Below are 12332 nucleotides of genomic sequence, written 5' to 3'. Positions count from 1 at the left end.
TTTCATTCATTCAGCACTGTGGCGTCAGCTCTGTAAAAGCTGTTTGTCATTGACAAGCCGTCGCTTAAAATACGCTCGATAAGGACGATCGATCATGATGCTCCAGCTAGTGGCGTAGCCAGGATTTTTTATTTTTTTTTCGGGGGAAGAGGAGGGGGGGGGGTGCACGCATTTAACCGGGAAATGGGGGCGGGGCAGGTGGGTGTTGTCGCACGTCATTTTATGCCAGGCGTCCCTGGTACACAGAAATTGCGGGGTATCACCGAAATTACGGGGATACACAGAAACTACCCCCACCCTCCCACCCCACCACCCGGCCATCCTGGCTACGCCCCATGGCTACAGCGTAAGTACTTTGTAAATGCGGATCTTGACATTTACGACCATTATGTATACCAATATGTTGCATACTTATTCAGCGCCTATTCGGAGAGGACGTTCTCAATGACGAACGTGGCATTGTGGATCCTGTCATCCATATTTCAAGGCTTGCGTCTCATGGAATGTACACAGGAGCGCATCTGCAAGCTGCTTTGTTATCACGCGAAGCCACCTCCATAGGCGCAAACAAGACACAAATCGGTATTTGCGCAATGCGATCAGTTGCTCTGCCATCAAATCCTCATCTCCTAGTGGTGTTCGGACTTGTGTCTTTTGGGTGGCGAGCCAGGTGTTCTAACCACTGCACTTCCTTGGGAGCGACGGAATAGTGAAAGCATGTTACGCAACTCGACGCGCGTGCGGTGAGGACTTACTTGCAACTGCTTCGCGGAAGACCACATTCTGGCTTTACAGATATGCACTACACTGAAAAGGCTGATTTATTTGGGTGTGCAGCCCCCGCCTCCGTGTGATGAATAGTAACCTGGCAACGCTTGTGGATGTCGATTAGGAAGTCTCTATGCACACCTCAACAATTTGTCAACGCGCTGTAAATATGATAAAAACCTTGTAAAGTGTTTTTGTAAAGGCACTTATCAGTAGGAAACGTGAGTTCACCTAGGGCTATCGCCATTGCATGTCGTTAGCTCTCATAAGCAAAAAATTTAGATCCATTCCAGTCTGTGAAGGTGGATGACGAGCGGAGCTGTATATATGGTGATAAATATGTTGATAACAAATATATTGATTGAAAATAAAAGGCACATATCACAATTTCGTTCTTTCACGATTTTTGTTGTTGTTTTATTAGATTGCATACTCAATACTTTTATTTTATTTTTAACCTTCTTTTGTTTGCTTTTCTTTTTATTTATTATTTGGTCACCAAGGTGACTGACGCCTTATGATCGCTATGATATACGGTGGCGACACTGGAAAGTTTCTTGGCCAATGGGTGGTCTATACACGACCGATGACGTGTCGTGGGCACACTGATGTTTGTGTAACATTGAATGCCGAGCGTGTCCAAGAGAAACGCCACGAACCACTTTCCCTCTGACCGAGACACGTCTATGTTGAAATCACCCACAATCGCGATGGGAGTGGAGTGGGTAGGGTTGACACAACCAAAGGCGCGTACGCTTGGTGTTTGCGGCAGGATTTTCGTCTGTATTATGTGCCGTCGCCGCGCACATTCCCGGTTCTGTTCACGACGGTGTTCTTCGTAGGCACTCTATTCTTCTGCAGTCTTCACTGCACGCGGCCTACCCATTGCACGAGTGGAAGGGAACTGATATAAGATTACGTGGTTTGCTTATAGAGCCTGTGACGTCAAACCGAAATCCATACTAAACAGTGTATATTCCGGTTTTACTACGTTTTATTGCGATATTTTTTATCACAATACGTTTCGACACTTCTCGCGATTAAACGGATCTGGGGAATACCCGGCGATACGCTTTTGCTTTATGCTTTAGCTCTTTTAGCTCTGCGGTGGCCGCTATCTTTCTTGCCTACGCACACAAACCGCCAGAACCTAGCATATAACACCTCTGCTGTAAAATGCTCGAGTTCCTTTTGTTTATTTGTTTTTAACTTTCTCAGCGGCATTGCGATGACAGACCTAGCGATGGCATTACGCGAATGCTCCTTAGTGCTCGTTCGTCATAATGGTTGCCGCCATTGAAACAAAGGCATGCTTAAAGCATAACTCAGTTCAACAACCGCGAGGTTCCTTGGCGAGGCGGTTGCAGCGAAGGCGCGAGTCGGCACAGATGTAAGGCACGGCGTCCGGCGACGGCTGCCGCCTTTCCTAGTGCTCGCAGGCTTGGAACGAGAACTCCTTCACTTTCGTTTTTCTTCCCTCATCAATCCCGTCGCACTGCGCACCGACAAACAAAGCACGATGCCGACGCAATCAAAAAAGGCGGAGATCTCCGGCGGCGGACGCGAGGGGAGCACCGCCTCGCGACGTGAAGCCCTCCGGCGTCGTGTCGAGCGAGCCCCGGCGGAGGCGTTGTCCCGCAGCCTGTCGCCGTGGAGCAGCGCGGACCACCGCCGCCGCCGCGCGTTCCTGCCGGAGAGAAATGGTCCGGCGCTGCCCGGAGCGCTACTTTTGGGCCGTCCCCGTCGGGGTCAGTCCAAGTTTCGATTTATCACCGCGAGCGCCCCGGCGCTCAGGCCCGAGCAGCAGGTAGCCGGCGTCTTGGTAACAGCACAATCCGTTACTGTCAGCAGCTTCGGCTCAAGGTCAGCACGGCTGCCGGCGTCTTCATCGCTTCCTGGGGTCGCTAGCCGCAACGCGCGCGCACTGGTCCGTCAGGTTGGCCGGCACCTTTCAACGAGAAGTAATCGGCCCCGTCGCTCGAGCGCCCGGTGGTCCCGCGACGCTTCTGGCGGTCCCTGCGAGCCCCCGCCATCCGTTTGCGGCGAGCGGCACCGACCCCGGGCAGCCCCGGCACGGGGCCCCGCACTCGGTGGCCTGCACGACCCCGTCGCCAACCAGGCTGAGACAGCGGAGCGTTGCCGGCTTTCTAAACGCGGTGGCAGATAAATAAGCCGAGGCAGGACGAAGGACAGTCGCCGCATTTTATTCACCCCGCCGATGCTCTCTGCGCCGCGGCTGCGTCCCCTTCTGCAGCACGCAAAAAAGAACGCGAAGAAAGCCATGTTCGTCGAGCTTACCGGCAGCCTCATTTGTAATGGCGAGAACGCTCCGAGAGGGCAGCACATGTCATTTGTTTTCGTTTCGCGATCGCGGCTGCACGCATCGACAACCCCACGCGGCGCAGGTCCTCCGCATGTTTACCAGACGCTTGGCGTAACGCGGTGTATAACGAAAGACTGTCGGAAATCAAGTTCGCTCTCGCAAATCACAGACGCGTGACGACAATATCAGGCATTTCACGGAAACTGACCCCGAACTGTAAATCTCATGGTGCGACTTTTCGCTGAGACACCAGCATTTCATTTCAATTTTCATTCGTACGGATTTAAATAGACTGAAAAAGACGCAATGGCAAAACATACAGCAAAATCAGCCCAGTCTCCATCGCGCGGCCTGAGCTGCTCACTTACGGTCTTTGCACCTTACGGCATCCAGTGCTATTCAATATGAGTTGGAAGCGTAAAAGAAGGGTCACTATAGACTTCAAGCGTGACAAGGATAAAATAACAAGATGAATTTTTAGGCGCTGTTGTCTTCTCTGGAAGGATCAGTATGTAGACGTATCCTTCAATTGTTTCGCTAGAAGTACCAGTGAAAGCATCCAGCTTTTAGCGGCCTTGAAATCTGACACTGTCGACGTGTTTCCGTAGTGCGCAGACATGAGCAGTCCAGTCGTTGGAACAACCATTATTTGCACTGAAAGTGCATAATGTTACTTTGTTGCTTCTTCCTTGCCCTTCCTTTATTCATTTCATAGCGCGCCGTAGTGGCTCAGTAATGATGGCGATGTCCTGCTGCGCTCAAATCAGCCAATTTCACTTATTGTGCACATTGGACTTACATGTAGTTCCTACCACGCTCCGACTCAGTTTGAAGTGACGCGGAGCTCTCTCAAGATTGCAGGGAGAGATGGTCTGCCTCATCCGACCTTTCAATTGACCCTAAACAATCGGAGGAGTCATGTCATCGGGATTCTATCGGATCTCGATCGCACTCCCCGCTCCGAGCGCTATGAGGTAGAGCGCGGAGCTCTGAACGAATCAGGCGAACAGGTCCCGAGCGCTCGATTTCGACTAGCCGAATGGAAACCGCACCGCGAGAGCGCGCTAGAGCTTCCGAAAGCGACAAGTCGAGTGTGTCATTGCTCTCTGCAGCCGCATCCAGATGGTAGCGCAATGCAGAGGTACTTGTGTGCGTTTAGATTTAGGTGTACCCCCCCCCCCCCCCGCCCCTTTTACGGAACCATTCATAATTATTCTCCAGCTACCGAAGGTCCCTAGATAACCTTGTTTATCTAGGTAACCTTACAGTTACCCATTCCATGACGCCGAGGTGGAGCTTTGAGACAAGCCCCCTTATGATTATCATCTCCTCGAAGAAAAAAAAAGGGGGGGGGAGGGGGAAATAAAAGACGCCCTGAGATGTTGCCGCGGATGAATGAGACGGGAGAATTTCGGTGCAACTTCGTGATGGTTGCGGTGTTATTTGGAGCGCTACGTTTTAATGCTGATGAGTGTGCTTTCCATGCTCTCCCTCCAACGCGACCACCCCCAAACGCACATACAAACTTGTTTTACGCTTGCAAAATATGTAGCACATAAGTGCATCGAGTCCTATATGTTTATATAACACTTCTTGTTCATGAGACAAGGAGTAACCGGTGCTGTATTAATGCGCGAAGATGTCAAAAAGAGAGATATGTTATTGGCGGGTGCGTGGCGGTTGAATAAAAGCGTGTTCTTTCAGAGATAGGTTAGACACCATGTTGGCACAGTCTCGATAGCTGTACACGCTGAAATAGCTGTTTTCTCTCGTCGCCTCTGTAGTTTTAGTAACGGCGTAGAGATGTCATATTTGTCATGGCAATCTATGGCAGATGTAGACTGAATCTGAGACAGAAAAAGAAGTGTGCTATGTTTCTTTAGTAGGATTTCAATATTCAGCTTTTTTTTGATAAATTGATTTCTGGCATGTCTAAATTTGAGAATTTATTCCGGAGAAGTGCCGCCTGACAATGCGTGACTTTTTGTAGCTTTAATGTAAATGAACTCGTATCTTACGCACCACCGAAACAAAAGTCAAGCGTTAATATCTCCTCCAGCACCACGTATAGGTGATTAGTTGAACTTGACAAAAAGGGGGAAACTAGTAGTGGGCAGGTCATCGTTCGTTGCAGTAGGCTGTTCCAAAGAAAATAGAAAGAGAGACATTTATTATGATAGAAAAGCTGATAGGTCGATCTGAATCAAAGTTCTGACCTGCTACTCAACATAGGGAAAGGGAGAAGGGAGATAAGAGAGAGAGAATGAAGATCGTGATGAGTGAACGTGAACAGCAAAGACTCTTCAAAGTCTCAAATCTAGACCGCACAAGTGCATGAATTTGATAAGAGCCTTTATGAAGAGAAGAATAAACTTTATTGTACGATGGAACTCCGTGTGGCCCTCTTGTGGAGCCCCACTTGCCGTCGCTTGGAGATTCTCAAATATTATAATTGGATGAAAAGTATGACTGAGAAAATTGTGGAGCGACATGAAAAACTCCCCGATAAAGCTTGCGGTTGCTCAATACTTGCTTCATAAAAGTGTTTTTCGGAGCGTGAAAGAAGCCCGCAAATGGACGTAAAATTGCTGCGCGACTGGCCGCTCGAGGCACCTTTATATATATATATATATATATATATATATATATATATATATATATATATATATATATATATATATATATATATATATATATATATATATATATGCATGGATTTTTTTATGGGCCAAACGTACTTAAAGAGATGAGAAGCACAACATCGCGGTTATCTTAGATTTGTTTAGCCAACAGATTCGGTCGGTGGACCGACCTGTTTCAAAGGATACAGCAAATTTCCACAACAGTCTATGTATTTAGCTAGAGAAAGACAGACATGCAAAAAAGAAGGAAAAGACAAAAAAGAGAAAAGAAAGGTTGGTCCAGCGACAGAAACTATTGGGTAAATAAACCAAAGCCGCAAATTGTGCTTCTCATCTGTCTAAATACGTTTGGTCCCTTGAAAAATCCATTTACTATATATATATATATATATATATATATATATATATATATATATATATATATATATATATATATATATATATATATATATATATAAGAGAGAGAGAGAGAGGGAGAGAGAAGCGGCATATTCTGTAGGAAGAATATGGGATAGGGCCAATTGCCTAAGGCCACATGAGGGATATACGTGACCTTTCAGAAACTCCGGGCCTAGAGAGAGGCACCACAGCTAGGTCTTAACAAAGTCCATGCTGGTACGCTCGCTACATTGGTGAGACCAAACCTGATGGAATGGCGCCCTCAAGATGTAATAGAGATTGTAAAAAAGCACTCTCTGGACGTGAAATATGAATCGTGGAAAGCGGGTGATGTTCGTGGCGGGTCGACAGTCGAAACTACACTCTTAGAGCTTTGCCGGAGCGGTAATCGTCCATTGGGCAGACACGCGCTCCAGCAATCGTGCCCTTGGTGGAGGTGCAGCGTGGGAGACCTAGACATATCTAATCCGCGTATACTTGTGTGTTCTTTTAGCTGACGGTTACCTCAGCACACTGTACTCAGTACGCAGCATTGTTTACTCAGTGTTAACATCATCTCTACGGTTGACATTCCTTCGTTTTTCTTTTCCTCAAGCTTGTTATTAATTCACGTGTTGTTATTAATTCACGTGTTCCCGCTTTCAAGGGATCGGTTTTTCAGAGAGCTAGCTCCTCAGAGAGTTACACCTTTCTTTTTTTTTTTTTCTTCGAAATTTCCACCGAAAGCAATAGAACGACTCAGATGACTGCCTAATTTTGTTGTAACGAGGTAAGTGCATCGTTGGGCTTGCACCTATTATTTTCTCGCGCACGACCCTCCTTAGTACTCCATAATTTGCAAGCCTCCACGCACGGTCGTAATAGCGACTACAGTAATATTCCATTTTATCGCCAATCCCCAAAACATCGAACATCCTTCCCCTGCCCCATCTCCTTTCTACATATATATATTTTTTTCGAAATATCAATTTCACACGGTGCGATATCGACTGTGCCCGCAACAGTTCCGAAGGCTTTGTCCTTTGTGATCTGTTTAACAGTGCCCATATCTCGTGGGGTTTGCAACAGCCGTGAGCGAAATTGTGTTGCTTACTTGATTGTACTTCTCCTAAAAGCACACGTGTAGTAGTCAACTGCGATGACAAGCTGAATCCTATACCGAGTTTTGCACTGAATACTACATTAAAATAAAATTATTGCTGAAGTGCCTGCATATGGGGGTTAATAATGGGATTTGCATTGATTTGTCTCTGTTTCGCCCTTGTGGCTTCAATGAGTTTGTTATTTCTCAAGTTAAGCTTTTTTTTAGGCTGATCTAACAACGTTACAAAATAATTATTTAGAATATTGTCATTAATTGCTTCTTCTGATCGTTACTGCCGAAATATAATCTAGATGATTTAACGGCCTCCATAATGACATGCGTAAAGGTTTAACATACAAGCTCTAAATTACGCGACAGGTCAGCACAATACAGCCATCGACTCTATAACGATGCTCTGAGACGAGTATGCGATATAATTCGCTTACAGGGATCAATTAAAAAAAAAAAAAAGAAGCCGCAACGTGCTTTAACAAAGTGACTGTTGCAAATCGCAGAAGAAATTTATGTGCTGCTCACGATCCCTACGGTGGTTGAACAATTGCGGATTCCCTCTAATAACCCTAGTACGGAAAGCTATGGTACCGGCGTCTTGAGTCCATGAATCATAGTGCTGGGCGTAGAATAATAAACTTAAGCCACTTAATCGGTGCATTTCATTTGATTAATTAATCCATTAATCGGATTTCTGGATTTACGCACATAAGCGAAACCCATCAAAGCCGGTGATTTGCAACATCCATACACTTTGGAGAAAGTAAAAAAAAACATAAGAAGAAAACGCGCTATTTGAATCGACAATTGCCTTTATTACTTGAACGGCACTCTGCGCAAGTTGACCACACTCTAGACAATTGGCCACGCCTCCTCCCTCGTTCAGCGCCGAAAGAGAGTGAGATGCCTCCGGTTATCTCACCTTTTATTGGCTAAGAAAAAGCGCCGCACACACGTGTTCTATGCAGCGCAAAGAGGAATGAATGGGAAAACTAAACATTTCGACAGATTTTGCCGCAAGTGCAGCGCGCATGTGTGGGCGCTGTTGGAATTTTGAAATTAAATTAGATTCTGCGGTTTTACGAGCTAGAAGCCCGATCTGATTATGAGACGCAACGTAATGGGGGACTCCGGATTATTTTCGGCCACCTGGAGTTCTTTAGCGTGCACCCGATACCCGGTACACGAGTGTTCTTGAATTTCGCCTTACGAAAATGTGGCCGCCGCGGCAGGCAGTCAAACCCGCGACCTCTTGCTCAGCAGGGCAATGCCATAGGTACTAAGTCACTAAGCCGCCACGACAGGCATACAGTCGGAACTCGTTCCCGATTCCTTGGTCTTCAGCAAGAGCAGCGGGGGCGTCAGTGCCGGCGCTTGCCTGACTTTGGTCGTGTGAGCTGAACTGATTAATCGGGATCGAAAAAGTTAGTCGCGATTAAAGCTTTAATTGATGAATCGGAAGGTTAGTCAATTTTTCGCCCAGCACTATCGAATGATGCTACTTCCGTCGGAGCCCTTCACTCTTAAAAATAAATTTAGTAAATAGCTAGTAAAGGGACGGGTTCACTAGATTACTATCTATTTTACTACCTTCTCAGTTGTTCTGCCCTAGCCAGTGCCTAGTATACAGCTAGTACGTGCTGACTTCATTAGCCAGAAAAGCTCCTTAGTAGTTTTTTTTTACTGACTACTAAGCTATGCTACCTCGTCTGGCCGTGGCCTATTATGGTGTGATTGTGACAGTGTTATGCAAAATTGAGATAAGCTGTATTACGTAACGTTATGTGCGACGTCGCAGCACATATATACGCAGACAGTAGACTTTAGAAATGTGTGCACAAAGCTCTGATTATTTCACCAAATACACATATAAAGGTGCTAACCAATGCAACATGTGCTCCCTCAAACAATATGGCTATAAATACTTTTGAAGTTGCTCTTTCAGTAAGTGTCGCGCAGCACCTTTGTCGTTCTGTATGTGTTTATTGTGTATCGTTGCTTGGAGATGTGTAGTACAATCAGTGCGCCCTAATGTCCCTGGTAAACAGTACGCATATAAATATGATTAATTGTTGCCTTAATATATAGCGAAAGGACGCGGTCCTCTTTCTTACATATATTTATTATCTTGTTTTCTTATGAATTTACAATACCATCGACTTCATATGACAATGCAAGCAACACTTATAAATTGAATATGCCCCTTTGTATTGTTGGTAATTATATTTCAGTTGCGTCAGTAACTGCACTACCGAGGCAGTATTTAGTTAGTACTAAGTTAGTGCTTTTTTCTAGCTTCAGCAGGTAATGAAAAGTATTAACCATCATTTTACGACCTGCGCTTACTAGGAAGGTAGTGCTTTTTGGGAAAAGTAACGTGTTAGTATTTAGAATAGCGAATATGACGAGCTTCTCTTTTCAGGAGTGAATTGAGAACAAACAAAGTTTACGAGATGCAGTCACTTGTAGTACATTTAGTACACATAGTGACGCTTTCCTTGGCCGCGTCAGTGGGGACTACGACTGAGTAAAAACTTGTTCGGATGGTGATGGCAAACGTTTACGAAGTGATATTAACTAGCAACTACGGGTAACTCGATCTTCACGCAAGGCGCATAAGCTTTTGCTTCTTATACACCGGAACGCTGCGCACTGTCATTTCCGACGTGTGTACAGAGAGGAAAAAAAAAAAACTGCGAACGCACGTGCCTGCAGCGCTTGTTTACGACTTCCGCATGGAAAGAGAGGCTTATGTGTACGCATGCTAACTACGAGTGCTAAGCAGGCGGAAAGCAAGGAAACGGGAGGCTTCCAAACGGCTGTGCATAGCCCACTATCATGCGACGAGCACGCCGTGAAAGGAACTGCCATATACACAGGGGGCCACTGGTTTTTCGCCGAACTTCTGCGAGCGCGTCCGAAGATTTTCGGCACCAGCGTATTGCGGCGCCATTAGCGGAACACCGCGCTCTTCGCCGAGTGGAGTTTGAAAAGGCGCAGCGGCGAGACGTGACACCACGCGGAGCCGCGTCGTATCGCATCGGAGGAGCCATCTAGCAGCGCGCAGGCTCAGCCGCGCCAGCAGCAGCGCGGGCGCTGTCTCCACGGGACGCTTAGCGTGCGAGCGCTAACGCGCCGGCTCTAACGGGGCGCCGCCGGAGCCATGCTCTGGCCTGCAGGCCCATGTTGATGAGCCCATCAGGCAGCGGATGACTGATGCGGCCCCGAGTCTCGGCGGACGCGTCGCGCTACACCTCGCCTCGTGTCTGCGCCCCGCGACGCCCGACCGAGAAGTCGCGTAATCTGTCTCGCCGCTCGTGCGAGGGCCGAGCGCCGCGAGGCTGTCTCCGACGGGCCTGGATTTTAGCCGCGCAAACGTGGCCGGTCGCGGGCGCGGCTCGGAGGAGTTAATGATTCTCCATTACGGGACGCGGGAAAGCGGAGAGCCGGCAAAATGAGTCCGGGGGACGATATCAGGACCTCTCGATGCTCGTAGGTCTGAAACCGCTACCACGGTATATAGGAGATCCAAGTTTCAAGCATGCGTTCGAGAGTTTAAGCAGACTGATAAACGAATAACAGCAAGAAGAAGGAAACGATCAAACACTTCGCGCGTAAATATGGCTCCTCTTGCACTTTGATTGTAGCCACAGCAATGGTTGTGTGCAAGCCAAACGAGGATAATTAATTTATTTCTATGTTATAACGTTGCACTCATTATAAGTTATACGGCTAAATATATGAGTCAATTAACACTGTCCGAAACGCAGGCGGTCGTATCAAGGTGGGTTATAAACTCTACACTTTGGAGTGCTGCATTAGGGTGTAATTGCGACAACTCGTTAAGAAGTCGTTAGCGTTAACTGTTTACCTTCTAAGCTCTGGTGGCGCCGACCGGGTATCTTTGTTTGTTTGTTTTTTATCCCCCTCTCTTCCACCTATTTTTGGAATACACACCAAATCTACGTAATTTTGACTGCTTTACTGCAAAACAAGACCCTTGCTTATTGAATAAAATTGCACTGCAGGGACATGAACGTCTCCTGAATTAAAATCGCTATCGAAAGAAGGGGGGTATATTTTAGCGAAATGTGCACAGGAAACTAACAAACGATCCTCCTCCTCGGTGTATTGGCTTGATTTTCTTTGTAGCACTGTATCCTCGTAATTCACAAGATCAAATTAGTGCGTGAATTACATTTTTTCCTTCTTGCTTGCTTTATGCATGCTCCTCAACTAAACATCAAACTGAGAGCTAAAATATTTCAATGAAGCTCATATGTATATTAAGAACCCTCGCCTTCCTCTGACGGTCGGTCCAAACACTTGTGCCTAATTAACACCTTTACAAGTGGTGGAGAGTTGAGTTGAGTTGAGTTGAGTGCTTGTAGGCTACTGGTGGGATTAGCCTTGCAGTTGCTGCCGGCAATTGCTCCACCGTAGCGACACTTAAAATACATAAATTACATAAATCACACACAGACCTCACAACTACAAATAGTCACTCCTAAGGTCACCATGTGGAAGCCAAATCCGTGTCATGCAGGTAATTTAAAAGAAGGCGAGAAACCTCCTTCCTACACAACTGTTTACCGCGCGCGAAAACAATGTCCTGAAGAGAACTGTGAGGAATTCCTGTCTTCTTGAGGGACCCGAATAACACACTCCTTTCCTCGTTATACAGAGTACAGCACATAAGGTAATGTTCTATGTCACCGCACACACCACACGTTGAACATAATGGAGACAACGCCAGGCCATCTTATACATCCACGCAGGGGTACGAGCAGAGCCCGTGCGAATGCGGAGCAGTAAAGTGGCTTGCTTTCTTTTGAGACCCTTGGTCACGCATGGCTTGTGAGGTGAGCTCCACAAAGAACTGAAGTGGCACAACACCGCTTCTCTGAAGAGTCTCTTGTGCTCTTGAGACCACGTTAGAACTTTTACATGAGGTGCACAGTGGCCGCGTACACGTTTACATCGACGGTTCAGTCACATCTGCAAGCGCAGCTGCCGCTGTGGTGATACCAAGAAGATCCGTCAAGATACAGCTAAAGACGTCACATGTATCCTCAACGACAGCTGCTGAACTGGTAGCCATGCG

Source organism: Dermacentor andersoni, chromosome 1 (genome assembly GCF_023375885.2).
Source record: "Dermacentor andersoni chromosome 1, qqDerAnde1_hic_scaffold, whole genome shotgun sequence".
NCBI lineage: Eukaryota > Metazoa > Arthropoda > Arachnida > Ixodida > Ixodidae > Dermacentor > Dermacentor andersoni.
The sequence above is the reverse complement of the archived record's forward strand: the minus strand, read 5'-3'. Positions refer to the sequence as shown.